Here is a 16,456-nt window from a genome sequence, read left to right as displayed (position 1 = left end):
GCTCCTTAGAACACCCCGGGGGTCTTTGATGGGATCACGTCTTCACCAAGACTTGACTGCTCCGGAAGAACAAGGCCACTTGGCACCATGTGAAGGCACTGGCTCTGAAGAACCTGCTAAATCCCTAGCACTGGCTTTTTTGGGTACCAAAGAGTTTGCTCACTTCTTGCTTTCAAGTACAAACTGAGCCCAAAGCTGCTTTGCTCAGAGGCCCCGCGGCACAGCCGTAACCCTCGCTGATTCACAACACGCCAGACACAATCCGTTACCCTGGCTCAAGTCGGATTATAAACATTTTTGGGCCAAGCCCTAGGAGCTGCCACGCCCATGCTAAGGGATACAATTAGATTAATGAAGCCAAAGCGCAGGAAGGAAACAATTCTTACCAGACACGAGGAGCACACTGCAAAGCCCGCTTGCATGGATCACTGGCCTCAGTTTTCTGCCAAATAGAGGAGAGAACCATGTAACTGCAGTAAAGAACACACCTAAGCCCCACCTACAATAATTAACTCCACGTACTTCTGTACCTTGTTGACTTGCGGCTCCGCGGCTCACCATTCATTTTCTCCCTTCCTTCCATTCCTACCCCCAAACCAGCACCAGGCAAAGCTCTCAGAGTCAGCCCAAAGGAGCCATTGTCTCCAGGGCTGCTTCCCTTTCCTCTTAAACCCCCCGTCCCTGCACCCCACTCGTTTGTCACGGCCACGTTCCTTGGGGCCATACTTCAGCACACAGAGAAGCATTGACAGTTGGCGGGACACAGGAGAGAAGTTAAGCACAGGCACGAGTCTCCACAAAAGCAGGGCCTTTGACTGTCAACTCAACAGAAGAAGGGACCTTGCCTTCTAACTTGTCTGTCCAGCACCATACACAATCCCAGGGCCATATAACTAGGGTTAGAACTAGACAGGCTTAGCAACTATTGGTATCAGTTTCAGCAAACACCCCCCAAAACAGCCAAAAAAAATTACCATCCACACACAAAGAAATGCACAGAAGTGCCAAGAGAGACAGGCAGCTGGAGAACAGTTTCATTTAAGGACATTTACTTGATGTTTTGGCATGTGAGGCTGAGAAGTTCTGTTTTAATTATTACAAAGCTTTAATGACAGTTGACTCGATTCAAAAAGTTAAAGAATTATTGTCTGACCTCCTTATTACTTGACTCCCTGATAATTTCCTACAACTATGGAAAATCAAATTGGCAAAAATGGTAAAAAATGCTTATAAATAAGCCATTATTATCAGCCAAAAATAGCAACAATAGATATTAAATTCTGCCAAGGCTGAGTAGAACCCACGTCATAACGTACAGTTCATTCATTAAAACCTGAAGGTGGTAACCAGCCTCCCTGATGCTCATAAGCCATCTCCTTCGTTTCACCGGCCACACCTACGTGGAAACGAGCCAACCCGCCACAGCCTCACTCCAGAAGGCACTAAGCCTGACCACATTTCAGCCCCGCGGCCACGCTGTGGAATAGAAGGTTGGACGCCGAAGGGTCAGAGAGCCGACCTGCTCCTCAGAAAGAACACTGCTCTGTTGCCCCGCTTCATGGGACTTGAAATGGAAAGACCTGAGGGGCTCTGTGCAGCTCGAAAGGTGGCCCAGTACCAGATATTACCTCGCCTGCCCTATCACGCTCCATTTCACGAAATGTACAGCTGGGCACAGAGGGAGGATTTGGAGCAACAGGTGGCTGTTGAGTTTCCAGGCTGGAAGAATCCAGGGAGAAGAAGGCTGTCACTTCACAAGAGCAAAGTCTTTCTGGTCATCCTGCTCAGGTACAGGCAGGAGCTACATTCCAAACGATCAAAACCTCAATTCTTTGCAACGATTTACAGTCATTCAAATACACTTTGTAGGCACCGAGTTCCAGGTCCTGTGGAGGCCACCATGTACCACACAGGTCTCATCAGTGTTCTGCAGGCATACTAGTTACTGTACTCACCTCTCCAACATTCACTCATGTCCGCACTTCGGGATCCTGGCGACCAGGAAGCAATCGAGTCACATGCAGATTTTATTAATAAAATAAGATCAAGACAAAAAGCCTAGGACCCAGGCTAGTCAACTACTTTATCGGGTTACCTTTCTGACTGCAAGGAGTCCTAATTATTTCTGGTGAGCCATTTTTAACTGACAGCGTACTCCTCTTCTTTTAACGCTGAAACTGTCACATGAGCAAATGAAAACAACAAGCACCCCTCAGATGGCCATGTGTAACAGCCAGATAATTTTCCAGTAGTGCCAATTCTAGAGCCCTCACTCACTAGCACCAGGCTGGGGTAGGGAGTTGCGGGGCAGGCTCTGGTCTTGGGCCAAGGGATTTGGAGTATGGGAGGGACTCAGGACTTAGCCCAGGGTGTGGGATTGGGGTCTAGGAAGGGTTTCAGGGTGCAAGCTCTGGGAAGGAGTTTGGTTGCAGGGGGACTCACATCTGGGTCAGGAGGTTGGGTGTAGGAGGAGGTTCAGGGCTGGGACAGGGGTTCAGGAAGCAGGCTCTGGAACCATTTTATTGAGATGGCTTCCAGGTAAAGCAGTGGAGTTAAGGCAGGTGTACTCCTGCCCTGGCCCTGCACCACTCCTGAAAGCAGCTGGCATGTCCAGCCATGGCTCCATGGCGCCACGTGCTGCCCCCCATCCACAGGCACTGAGCCCACAGCTTCTACTGGCCAAGGCTCCCCATTACTGATCAATGGGAGCTGCAGGAGCGGTGTCTGCAGGCAAGGACAGCGTGTGGAGACCCCCTGTTCTGCCTCTCTCAGGGGCTGCAGGGACATGCCAGCCACTTGCAGGAGCAGCAGTTACCACAGGGATAATCACTCCAGCCACGACAGGTTCAGCATTTTAGAACTCACTGCTCAAAGAATTACATTTATGAATAAGAGAGAAATCATAGACTCACAGAACCCCAGGGCGGGCAGAGACCTCAGGAGTCATCGAGTCCAGCCCCCTGCCCAAAGCAGGACCAACCCCAACTCAATCAGCCCAGCCAGGGCTTTCTCAGGCTGAGATTCACAAACCTCTAGGGGTGGAGATTCCACCCCTCCCTAGGGAACCCATCCCGGTGCTTCCCCACCCTCCTAGGGAAATAGTTTTTCCTAATCTCCAACCGAGACTCCCCACTGTAATGAAATGAAAACGATGAAATGCACAGAGCAGTCAAACCCCAAAGAACCCACTCTGCAAGCTGTAGAAGTAACAGCCACCCCCCACGCATGTGTTGGGTCACAGATGAGAGGGAAGGACAGTGTGTGTTTGTGAGAATGTCACTTACACACTGTGTGTGTCTGTCAGAGATTTGCATTGCCAAGCTCCCTCCATCCCCTTCTCTCTGTGTGGAGACAGGGTACAAGAGTGGGGGGAGGAAGGACACCCTGACATCAGCACCCCCCTTCTCCCTCCCACACCCTGCACAGGAGGCGGGAGACTCCCGGGGGGCAGCTCCAAGGCAGGGGGAAGGAGCAGCAGGACAGTGGGTGGAGGGGCAGCTGAAGTGCCGGCACTTGAGAGCTTCTTGGCCAAACCTGTCAGGATCCCCTGTCAGAAGCTCCAAGATCTACTGGTAGATCCCGGCCTACTGGTTGGTGACCACGGCACGAACGTTTCAAGGGGATTTAGTGGGCCTCATGTTGCTTTGAAGAGGATAATCTGAGCTGAGAGAAAAACAATCTTTTCCAGACCACCAAGGTCCAAGCCGCCTTGGAACACTTGCTTACACCGGCAAAGATCACTGCAGAGAGGTAGCCCCTCTGGGATGGAGGGTGGTAGCTGGAAAAGTCTGACCTCAGACACACCTTGTCCAATGCCTCATGCTCCATCCAGCCGTGCAGGGCCTCGCCTCACTACTGCTGCCCCTTCCTCTGCGCAAGCAAGGCCTGGAGGGGCTCTCCCCGACAGCTGGCAGGGAGGGGGAGGGATTTAGGAGCAAACTGTGTTTACACGTACACACCGGCTCTGCCAAGAGATGCAGAGAGAGACGTGTTGCTCCAAGGGAGTAACTTTGGCTGGCGGTGGGCTGCAGATCACTTTAGTACTGAACGCAGGGCAGGGACACGCTGTTACCAGTATTGCTGTCCTTACTGTAGGAATCAGCGGGAGCATCCCGTGCTTATCCTGGCTCAAATGAGGAGCCCCCGCGGCTGCAAGGACCTCGAACGCCAGCCCCTGTGAAAGTAAGAGGGGTGGGGACGTGTCCCGGGCAGGAGATGTGGACTGTCCCAAAGATGTCCCAGATCTGGTTTAACCTGTTCCTGCCCAGTTAAAGAGAAAGCTAAATGGGCTTCAGAGGAGCCTGTGTCATGTTAAGTAAAGGCTGGAAACCTTTTTTGGGGTTGGGGGCCGCTGACTCACAGAAAAATCAGTCAGGGCCACACAAGCGAGAAACAAAAAACCCCACCACAACCCTTGCTCACCTGGCCCCCGAGTGAGAAGAAGCAAAAGCCCATCGCAGATGTCCCCATCCCCCCGGAAAGGCAGGAAAAAGACAAGATGGGGGGCAGGGTGATAGCTGTGTAACTGTGCAGAAAGAGCCAGGCCCCGGACACACCTTGTCCAATGCCTCGTGCTCCACCCTGCTGGGTGGGGTCTCCCCGGCTACCGCTGCCCCGTCTCCGGATTCCCAGCTGTGGACAACAGGCCGGGCTGCTGTTTCCATGGCGATCCGGCCGGGGGAGCAACACTGAGGAGCATATCCTGAGGCGGCTAGAGTGGCCAGTCAAGCAGCACAGCATGTGAAAGGTGGCTCCCGTCTCCAAAGCACCCAACCTCCTCAGCACGGACAGCAGACAGGCAGACACGTCTGACTGGACACGGGAGAGACCTCAGCCCAGGGGGTCTCACACGTTCTGTACAGAGCCCTCTGAAATCGTGTGGTGCCAACACCCCCTTCCCATCCTGGGCGCTTATTCTTGCAAACGCCGCCGCAAGCTCCCTGGTGACCACAAGCTCATAGCTAACGTCCCAGGTGAACAGCAGGAGGAACATGTTCCCAGTGCCACACATGGACTCGGAAGGGACTGCCACAAATCTGCACCATCTACTCGCTGGCCCCAGCACCTGTAGCTGTGCACGTGCAAGAGAAGAACACGGGGCACAAAAAGCGTTGTCGTGCCACCTCAGTAGTTCATTGCAGAGCGCTTGTCGGATGATTCAGTTCTGTGCACTATGGAAAGGGAGGCGGGTTTTTATTATTCCTTGGCTTATTGGCTGTCAGCACTTTTGTTTGTTAGCCAAAATGGCAAGTTTAAGTGAACGGCTCAAAATGCAGAGCCACGCCTTGGCCAGGTCATTTGCAGCCAACGTCACCGCCGAAGCAGAGTTTGGCTGGCACTGTGCAAACGCATTGCTGCCTGGGAGATTTCCGGAGCGAGGGCATAGTTTCCAGGCAAACAGGAATGCCTGAACCAGAGAGGTTGATGGCTCCACACTCAGACCCAGCCCTTTGACAATTTAGAGGAAAACAAATGCTCAGATCCTGGCTTACTTCTGCCCCTTTAAATGCTGCAACTGAACTTGGCTTGTTTTCTTGCCTCATTAAACAAAACAAAATCAATAAACGGGGAATATTTTCTTATTGTTTTAAGTTACTTCATTCTACCCAATCCACCTGCTGCGCCCATCCTTCTCCTACCCACTGAGTGGTGAAAACAGACCTGAGATAGGAGTAACGCTCCCAGGCTAAACAGACCCTCACAGCCATAGTGCCCGGATATGGAAACTCACACGCACGTGAGTCCTAGCGTCCAGCTCCACTATTACACTTCGCACGGGCAGGGCGTTTGATGTGAGCTGCAAACATCACCATGTCCATGCCATTAAAACATGCACGGCATTTACAAATGCCCCGTAGTGCCCAATGCAGCACACCTCGTGTCGACAGCCACCTAAAGTGATGAAGTCGAAGTCTGGCCTGCATGACATGCTGGTACAGAGCTGAGGCGGTGGGCTGCATTGAGAGCCAGGTGTGCAACCCCAGCACAGCCCCGCAGGGCTCCAGGACGTGGACCAGGGTGGGAGCATTCAGGGTCCCTGGGTGTTCCTGTTTTAACAGCGGGGGGAAGGAGGGGAGAGTTTGCTGTTACAGAGAATGGCACAAAACTGGACACTCCAGCGACTGGGGCCCTGGTCAGGGAGAGACCCAGCTCAGAGGGCACGGCCGGGTCTGGCCGGGTCTGGCCAGTGGGCTGCACAGAGAAGGCCCCGGTGCCCTGCCCAGCTGGTTCCAGCCAGGGCGAACAGCGGAGGAAGGAGAGGGGAGGCGGGGAAGTAGGGTTGCCAGGTGTCCAGTATTCAGCCTGACAGTCCATTTTTCATGCCCTCTGTCCAGTAAAAAAAATTCAGAAAATACCAGCCATGTGCAATGTCCAGTATTTTCTGCTCTTCCAGCTGGGCGCCCGACGGAAGCCAGGCCGGGGCGGGAGGAGTGGTTGGGGAGGCGGGGCCACGATCGGCACTGAGAGGTTCATGTAGTAAAATATAGACTGTTGATTGTTTAATAAGGTTCCCGTTCAGTGTTAGGCATAGTTGTGGTGGGTTTGGTTTTTTTTCTTTTTTTTTTGCTCCACAAATTTTTAGCACGTGTGTTTGGTATTTTTTGTAAAACCATCTGGCAACCCTACGGAGAAGAGAGGGGCCCAGACGACCCTGGTTACTTGGACAGAAGACAGAGGACAGGGGAGGGGCTGCTGAAGGGGGATATTGGAGGTTCATTAAGGTTCCATGAAGTCAACGGATCTTAGGTTTAATTTCACACAAGTGTAATCAAAATTAAATCTGGTTCTCATACTTCAGTGATTTCATCTGAAGCTAAAAAATTGCCTGAGCCAAATGTATCTGCACATGGGCAAGACCCTGGACTTCAGCCGCAGCATAACAGAGTTTTCCCCCAGTCCCTGTAAACAGCTGCATTTTCTCCATGCAGTCACGTGACACCCCTGAACCATCAGTCAGCGTGGATGGCGCCGGCCCGGAGCAGGAGGACAGCTGTTTACACAGTCTCCAGGTTCCTGAACACCTTGCTGCCCAGTGGCTGGCCAGCATTTGAGCCCTTAGGATATGAGTCAGGTCTTTCTTTGGCACAATCTTCTTTATTTAAAATGCCCACAACACAGTAGGAACAATCAACCTTAAGCACTTTCTTTGCTCATGATTTCCAGGTCTGCCCTGCCTAGCCAGTCCCGTGTTCTGCCTTGAACCCCTCTCTGATCCATGCCCACAACAGCTTCTCTGGCTCTCTCCTCACTTTCGGGTTCTGACACACAGCTCCAACCAGTCACTGCCCCAGCCCGTGTCTGCAGTCAGCCCACGTGACCCAGGTCCCACTCACCCCCTGCTATGCTGGCCTCTTCTTTGGGCAGCAGCCTCTGCTGGCTCAGCCCCCACCACACAGGAGCACTTAATTGCTCCCTCGTTCCCCTACGCAGCCTGAAGGACATGTGCTGGATATGCCAGCCAGCTGCAATGGATGGCCCCCGCTGATCCCCTCCAGTGTAACAGTACTTCCTGCAAGAACAAAGAAGGTGTAACTCCTCTAATTCGCATTCTGGGACTCTAGACCATAACATCCCCGATTCCAGGGATCACCTGAGCGCCCCTCACGCGGAACGGCTGACTGTCAGAGCTGGCGTGTATTATTCATAGGCAGGGTAGGCAGCTGTTGGACACAAATAAAATTAGAGACTAGAAATCAGGCACCACTGTGACTCTAACTCAAGGCAGGAGAAGGCAATGCAAACATTGACAGTGTGTGCAAACCACTGATGAGGGGACAGCTGCTCTCTTCCCTGGCTCGTTATACTGGACCGCGGCCCTGTGCGGTAAATCACTATATCTCCACGCAAGACTCCGGTGCAGCAGGCACCGCTCAGGCGCGTTGCCTCACAATGGGTTTGCCAGGGTCATACAACCCGGATATTTTCTGCGGACAGGGACTTCCCGAAGCAACAGAATACAGACTTGTGAACAGGGAGGTGGGCAAACACAGGGGCTGCCGCAGTGACTAGTGCTTGAAATGCTAGAGTATGACCTGCTCCTCAAGGAGCCAAAAGGAATCAACAAAATTCTGGGCTTCAGGAAAAGGGCAGCAATGCACAGGGGCCACGTTTGGCTTGATCAGGTTTCAGCTCCCATTTCCTCTCTGCCTGGCCTCCATTCTGCTGAACGGGGTCCAAGTGCAGTGCTCGTTACCACTAGCGGATGATTTGCATGCGTGCGTAGCTGCGCTCAAGCGGAAGGGATTAGCTGGCACACTCGAGGCGAATGTCGCATGGAGCAGAGAAGGTTACGGCCCAATCCAGACATGATTGCTCGCTGTAGCATAGGCTGAGTATTGCAGCCGATTGTTCCTCTACTGGCTTGTTTGAACAGTATCTTTCCCAGGGTGGTTTGATAGCAGAGCTGTGCGGACTGTTGAGTGCAATGCGGTGTGGTACGTGCTGCCAACACACAAAGCTTGTGTGCAGGCTAGCCCACACACCGGCCGTGGCCATACAGAGTGGAAGCTGTACTGAAAACAGCGATTTGGGGCAATTGGCGAGAGTCCCCAGACCTGGGAAATGACCCACCGGGTTGAGAAGCTGCTGCTGAGCCTGGACTCTCAAGCTGGTTCCCACCTCAGCGACTCACACCACGGGTGAGCAGGAGCTGGGCTATCCAGCGCTGCTAAGCAGCTGCTAGGCTCAAAGCAGAGGCAGCTGCACCCTCGCAGGAGGCCAGGGCGGTCACACAGAGTACCTGGCAGGCATGAGGGTTGTTTCGACAGGACCTGGCCTAGGGGCACACTTCTGCCAGCTCCCTAGGGTGCAGAATGCAAGTCCCACAGCAACTTCAGGCACATTAAGATGGAGGGGGTCCATCTTCACTCGGGCTGCGTCTAGACTGGCATGATTTTCCACAAATGCTTTTAACGGAAACGTTTTTCTATTAAAAGCATTTTCGGAACAGAGCGTCTAGATTGGCACGGATGCTTTTCCGCAAAAGCACTTTTTGTGGAAAAGCGTCCGTGCCAATCTAGACGCGGTTTTGCACAAGAAAACCCCGATCGCCATTTTTGCCATCAGGGCTTTTTTGTGCAAAACTGTTTTTAGCTGTCTACACTGGCCCTCTTGTGCAAAAGCATTTGCGCAAGAGGTCTTTTTCCCGAGCAGGAGCAGCATAGTATTTGCACAAGAACACTGACAATCTTACAATCTCCCTCTTGCACAACTGCTTTTGCGGAAAAATTTGCCAGTCTAGAGGCAGCTTTGGTGTAAACCAGTTAAACGCTACTGGCTTCCATGTACGTGATCAGGCTCGGGGCCTGGCCCAGAGATGTGGTAAATTGAATTTGAAGTGTCAATTTCGATATTAAATTCAATGTCCTCAGCTCTCTGCCTACGGGCTCAGGGTCCAGGAGATGACAATTTGTGAGAGAATGGGTATATGCTATTGGGGCTAGCTGGGAGCTTTGGCCGCCAGGAGACAATCAGAGACAAAGCGTGGAAACTAGTAAGTGCCAGCTTCTTGGAAGGTAAAATCCAGCCAGAAAGACCCCAGCTTCAAAATGGTTCCATGATTTATGGCACAACTGGTCTCAGCTTTTGCAGACCACAGCAGAGTCTTTGAGGTGATATTCCTTAAAAGACAGTAGAACCTCAGAGTTGCAAACTGACCATTCAACCGCACCCTTCTGCTGGGACTGGAACTGTGCAATCAGGTAGCAGCAGAGTCAAAAAGCAAACACATGGCAGATACTTCAAGGGAGAGCAGCATTCTTCTTCCAGGTAATGGAGTTTCACAGCTGTACTAAGTGGATGTGCAACTGTAAACTTTTGAAAGAGCTACCATTCTGTTTGTTCAGCGTTACAAAGCCCGTCCATCCCCTCCCACCTGTGTATCATGGAGGTTCTAGGATACAGCACACAAATTGCTTATTCGTAAATGAACCGAAAAGCCTGGGGTTTTCATATCTTCAGCAAAGTTCGCATTGGGCACTTCTGCTCACACTGAAGGAAGGTCCCCTTTGAGTTGACGGGCTGCCCTCTCCAATACTTCTCCAGCTTTGAGCAGCAGAAGCAGAGGCAAGGATCACTGTTCTAACGAGCAGCAGGGTGCTCAGCACAAACAGGAGTTGTGTCATTTTTTGCTAAGAAGCAAGCCCCAAACTCAGTCTTTGCATCTCCCACAATGAGATGAATTTCCCCTCACTCCTGGTTCAGATTGCCCTGGTCTTTGCCATCTGGAAACCATCAGCATTACAAGCCCCACCAAGATGCCTCCCCAGAAGCACACGGATTCAGTGACGGTGGGTGACAAAAGCCCCACCAGCAGGCATTACTTAGAAGAGAAAAATATTCAGGAGTGCCCAATGAACTGAGCTCCTACGTCCCATTGTCAGACCCGACTTTGGAGCCCGCTTTTCCCAGGCACTCAGGAAACATCACCAAAGAACAAGGGTGTGAGTAAATCCCTCCTCTCGCTCAGGCCTCGTCCATCCCACCAGGCCGCGCAGCAGCTGAGATCGCTCACAGCCAGGACACCAGGCTGCAGGGGGGATGCTGCTGGCCATGCAGATGGGTGGCCTGGGTGCAACCACCCGGCTGTTCCTGGCCGCGTGGGAGGACGCAGCTGTAGGGGCTGGGAAGCTGGCTCTGCCCCGCTATAGCCAGGGAGTGGGCTTCAGAGTCCACCCCCTGAGCCCAACTGCCAGGGCTCCTTCCTATCCAACTTCCCTGGGCTTCCCCTGCTCCCCCTCCTCCAGGCCTGGCAGGCCCAGCTCCCCCAGCTCCTGGCAGGGGGGTGAGTGGCAGCTGTCCTGGAGTCCCAGGAATTAAAGATCGGGCCATGGGAAGAAGCCAAAACTGGCAACTCCGCAGGGGGAGTGGCCCAAAGTGGGCCGCTATGTAAACGTGCTGAGCTGGCGTGGGGGGAGGTCACTGGGCACAGCTCAGGACTGGAGCCCTGCACAGACGCGGCCGGCCACAGCCAGCAAGTGGCATCCGCGGAGCCGCCGGGTCGCCCGGGAACCGCAGCAGCACCAGCATCCCGCAGTGGCAGCTCCTCTGGCGCAGCCGTTCCAAGCCCCGCCCTGCCTCCCACGCTGTCCTGGCTCCGCCCTCCCTCGGCATGTGGCAGGAGCAACCCGCCCGCTGCCGTCAGTCGAGACACGCGCCAGCAAGCGGAGGCAGCGCAATCCCAGTCTGGCTTCTCTGACAGGGCCTGTTGTTGCCATGGGGGGATGGGCCCCTCTGGCTGAGGGAGGTCGTGGAGGAGTCGGAGTATCTGCAGCCCCCAGAAAAGTGAGCGGACCAGTGAGCTTAGGGTTAGTGCCACCTGCACCCAGGAGGTGGAGCTCAGCGTGGCAGGCGTCGGGTAGTGCAGAATATTAGGTGCTTCTGCACAACAAGCCAGGCCAGCCTGTGCACAGGCCCAGCAAACACCACGGGATTGACGAGGCCTGAGAGAGGAGGGATTCACCCACTGTGCACAGAGCAAAGCAGCATGTCGGCTTCTGAGATATCCCACCTCAGCCCGAACTCAGGGACTTCGTTAAAACCTTCTCTTTGGTTTGAGCATCCAGTCCCGCTGCCCGCGCTCCATCGCCTGTCGCTCTGTGCCAGGGTTAGGAACGCCTCGCCTGATGGGTTTTTAGCGTTTCAGATTTTGTTTAAATAAATGCCAATAAAGCACCCAGCCTATCACTTCCTACCAACTGTTCTGTTCCCAGACTCTGCAATGATGGTGCATTATTCCTGTGTCCTTCTTTTGGAAGAATTGCATCTATTAGGCATGCACAGAGCTATTCTGAACAGCAGCTGGAAAATTAAAATATTAAACTCCCTCTGCTGATTACTAATTGTTTTCTTCTATTCTTGGTAACAAAGCAGGAGTTATTAGCATTCGGAAATGCACTGTCTATTTCAAATAGAAGTACATTAGCACAAATGCAATATGAACACTTTTTTATTGGAAAAATGCTATTCTTGGGTTGAAAACACACATGGGCTGGAAAATAAAAAAGCGCGCAGGGCAGAGTGGTTGTCTTGCGCACAAATCCAGCCAAAGCTTCACAAATGTCCCCAGTGCAAAGGGGGTACGGTGCTGTTCATGTGGGAGGGAGCATCTAGGTCTCAGAAGAGGGAAGAAACGCCGCTCCCTGCCTGTCACTCTTGGTTAGTTACATTCTGCAGGGTGACTGTAAAACCTGGAGAAAGTTGGTCACTTTTAGTCAAGTTTTTGGGTTTCCCCTTAGAGTTCACAGGCACTCTCTGCTGCCCCCCTGGGAATAACTTCCCAGCCCCTGGGCTCTCCCCTCGCATGGGTTTGAAGAATGCCGGCAGAGGGAAAGCGTTCACTCTGCATCCCAAGGACACAAGAGAAGGATGCATCCAAGCCTAGGAGAACTGCAGGTATGAGCAGACCCAGGGGCCAGGTGGGTACATTGGGGCGAGGTTCTTGGAATGTGGAACTAGAGGTGGGATACGATTTCTCTCGGGCAGGGGTGGGCAATAACTTTTGGTGCGGGCCACACCAAGATTTTGGAAGGTGGTCAAGGGCCGCACTCTTCTCTGATACTAATGGAGCGGGTGCAGGGTCTGGCATGGAGGCCGAGTGCAGAAGGCAGCTCGGGGTAAGGGATGGGTGCGGGAGGGGATCTGGGAGGGAGTTTGGCTGAAAAAGATTGTACCTGGAGCAGGGGATTATGGTGTAGGAGGGAGTATGGGTGTGGGTGCAGGAGAGGGTTCTGACTTAGAGGGGCAGACTCTGGGAGGGGGTTGTTACTGGGGCAGGAGATTGGGGTGCAGTGTCTAGGAGGAGTACAGAGGGTTGGGGGGAAGGAGCGGCTGGGGTACCAGAGGCTACGGGAGGGCCGTGTGCTGTTCCGAGCACCGCAAGCCACGCAGGTGGGGTATTTCGCGTGCTTCCTGTCCTGCAAGCAGGCATCGTCCATTGGGCAGAAACTGGTCCGAGAGAGCTGTGAGATTATGGTGGAGACAGGGACAGTGCACAGAGCCTCTCTCCCGCTACCCCCTGGGATCACACTGTTCAGAGAGGCACATGGCGCCCGCAGCCAGCTTCTCTGAGCAGTATGTGTGGACAGGGCAGGCAGGAAGCCGGGCTGAGGCTCCTGTTGGGCTGTGGACCGGACGTGGCAGCAGGCCAAGTTTTGCCCTGACCTGTGGGCTATTCATAGAACAATGCAATCTCAGGGTTGGCAGAGACCTCAGGAGTCATCAAGTCCAGCCCCCTGCCCAAAGCAGAACCAATCCCAACTAAATCAACCCAGCCAGGCCTTTGTCAAGCCGGGACTTAAACACCTCTAGGGATGGAGATTCCACCCCTCCCTAGGAAACCCATCCCAGCGCTTCACCACCCTCCTAGGGAAAGAGTTTTTCTTAATATCCAACCTGGACCTTCCCCACTGTAACTTGAGCCCATTGCTTCTTTTTCTGCATCCGTCACTACTGAGAACAGCCTCTCTCCAGCCTCTCTGGAACCTCCCTTCAGGAAGTTGAAGGCTGCTCTCAAATCCCCCCTCACTCTTCTCTTCTCCAGACTAAACAAGCCCAAATCCCTCAGTCTCTCCTCGTAGGTCATATGCTCCAGCCTCCTAATCATTTTGGTTGCCTCCACTGGACCCTCTCCAATGCATCCACATCCTTTCTGTAGTGGGGGGCCCAGAACTGGACACAATACTCCAGATGTGGCCTCACCAGAGCCGAATAAAGGGGAATAATCACTTCTCTAGATCTGCTGGCAATGCTCCTCCTAATGCACCCTAATATGCCATTAGCTTTCTTAGCAACAAGGGCGCCCTGTTGACTCCTATCCAGCTTCTCATCCACTGCAATCCCCAGGTCCTTTTCTGCAGAACTGCTACTTAGCCAGTCAGTCCCCAGCCTGTATCAATGCTTGGGATTTTTCCGTCCCAAGGGCAGGACTCTACACTTGTCCTTGTTGAACCTCATCAGATTTCTTTTGGCCCAATCCTCTAATCTGTCTAGGTCACTCTGGACCCTATCCCTCCCTCCAGCGTATCTACCTCTCCCCCTAGCTTAGTGTCATCTGCGAACTTGCTGAGGGTGCAACCCATCCCCTCAGCCAGGTCATTAATAAAGATATTGAACAAAATCGGGCCTAGAACTGATCCTTGGGGCATCCCACTTGATACCGACCACCAGCCAGACATCTTTATTCTTTGTGTGTGTGATAATAGATTACTGCTGCTGTGGGCAGCCTGAGTTCCTATCAGCATCAACACCCTGCAGGGGTGGAGGAAAAAAACTGCCTCACCTATTCTTGTCTCAGGTAGAGATAATTCTACATATGGAGTGGATGGTGGGCAAATTGATTGTTTTTTGTGAATGCTGGATGAAGGGAGTGTGGCTTCCTGTGTGACTGAGTCCTGGGAGAAGGCTTAGTGAGCAGGTGAGCTGGGGTTGATAAATTGTATAGCTGAGTGCAATGTATCTAACGTTTGCTTTCAAAAGGCTACATATTTGTTTTAGGATGGACCGCATGCCTCCCAAATTTATCACCCCGACTACACCGCCACCAACCTACACTCTGTCGTATATAAATCCCAAGGTAGTCGAGCTCAGAGATATGCAGTGATTAGATTTCATTGCACATCCCCAAATATGTACTCTTTAGACGCCAAGTATTTAATTGCCCCCAGCAAATCCCAGCTGCTAGCCATATTCAAGCATGAACAGGAACGCTCACAGAATTAACAAGTTGAGAATTCAAATCCCAGAAACTGCTTCACATACACCCATAAGGTAAAACATCGTTGTTGATAAATTTCCAGACTTGTTTAAGTCGCTGGCTCTGATTCAAACACCTGCACATCGATTTAAAACTAGGGGAAAACCTGCAATAACAAATCATCTGCCTGCCACTAACAATCAAAAATGGCTCAAGCTGTAAGACATTCTGGTGAAGAGATAATGTAACATCTTCAGCTCAATAATATTGAAAGACCCTCTATTTTGTGCTATCAAAAACACTGCCTGGCAGAGCAAGAATGTCTCCAGCTTTTTAGAATTGGACAAGATCTTTTCCTGCCAGGGAGTCCTCCTTCTCTAGAACTCTACATTTGTTCTTTTAGTTTCAAAAAATGGAACACCAACATCAATTGTCTGCATCTGTTACCTGTTTTCGGCTAGACCACCGATACTCAGATGTCAGTAGCTCGGGAGCCAAATCAGTGATCGACATTGCCCAAAGAACCACAGTAGTAGCTGGCTATAATCTACTATGTCTTTGAGAGAATGTGTGTGTCTGTCTGTGTGACCATCTGTCTGTGAGTCCATTTAGTCAACAACGCCTCCTAAATGGTAAGAGCTAGGCTCACCACATTCGGGATGTAGCTTCCTCTTCTCCTAACTTACAGCAAGATCAGGGTTTGGTTGAGCCAGGACAAGGGGATATGCCTGGGATTCCATTCCTTTTTCTGAGAAAGAAAGGGAGGGGTCTGGTGGGAGAGACAGTTATACTGCAGAATGACCACAGGGGGCAGCAAGGGCCAGAGATGGCGATGGGGACAGCTGTAACCCCACTGGGGCAGTAGGGTCAGGGATGGAGAAAGCAATACTATCTACTATATATTTCAGAAAGTTATCTGTGTGTCTGAATGTGTGTCTGTCCCACAGCAGGGGGACATGCACCCCTCCCCCAGCTGTGCCTGCTGGAGCTGCAGCGGCCATGGAGAGGTGCTTTTCACCTGGCCTCAAGCTGCTGTAGTGAGAGAGCCCTGGGGTTGTCCTGTCTCCCCCCAAGCAGCCTGCACACTGGCCCCCCCATTCCCATGCTCCACCCCAGAGCAATGATTTAAGTGAAAAAAAAACCCATATTTGAGTTAAGAACCTGAGGGGTAAATCTGCTAGTCCTGTATATTTATAGTTAAATGTATGACTGAGAAACGTACATTTTATATAAAAGAATAATAGATATTCTCTCCCAGAAAATATGTTAATAACTCAGTGCACGTGGATAACTTAATTGGCTAGTAACAGAATAAAAGCCTCCTTCTCGGTTAATGACTTAGGCTGGTTAATGATTCGATCACACGGTGGTTTTATGTCACTCGCGGTGTGAGTATCACCAGTCTAAGACAACCCCTGCGCGGCTCTAACAGCAAGGGCGGGTGGGGAGAGCAGGGTGGGGAGCAGCAGCTGCGGGCACCAGGACGTGACTTGCCTTTCTCCCCGTTCCCCTGACTGCCAGGGAGCGGGGGAAAAGTACCTGGGTTCTGTGAATGACTCCTCTGCCCACTCCCTTCCCCAGCAAGGAGCGAGAGGCATGCACAGAAGCCATGTACTTTCGCCTCGCTCCCAAAGAGACTGGGGCACCCGTCTGCTGCTCCCCCCACCCTCCTGAAACGGCACCCTTGCCTACCAGCCACAGTCCATTCTACGCCCCTCTCAGGGTAGCATTGCCTAATGGGCACAAAGTCAGTGCAATTCCCCC

General features: G+C 52.4%; 1 long non-coding RNA gene across 1 annotated transcript in view; it reads right to left on the bottom strand.

Annotated features, from left to right (window-relative positions):
- Positions 1-309: 309 nt before the first annotated feature.
- The window catches only part of LOC142824391 (uncharacterized), a 61,264-nt gene continuing 45,117 nt past the window's right edge, over positions 310-16,456 (bottom strand). Inside the window, exon 3 of the long non-coding RNA XR_012899289.2 lies at positions 310-442. This is a non-coding gene — a long non-coding RNA (uncharacterized LOC142824391). The remainder of the gene's footprint in view (positions 443-16,456) is intronic.

This window comes from Pelodiscus sinensis, chromosome 13, assembly GCF_052426305.1.
Source record: "Pelodiscus sinensis isolate ZL-2025 chromosome 13, ASM5242630v1, whole genome shotgun sequence".
In the NCBI taxonomy this organism is placed as follows: Eukaryota; Metazoa; Chordata; order Testudines; family Trionychidae; genus Pelodiscus; species Pelodiscus sinensis.
This window is presented reverse-complemented; position numbering and strand designations above follow the sequence as displayed.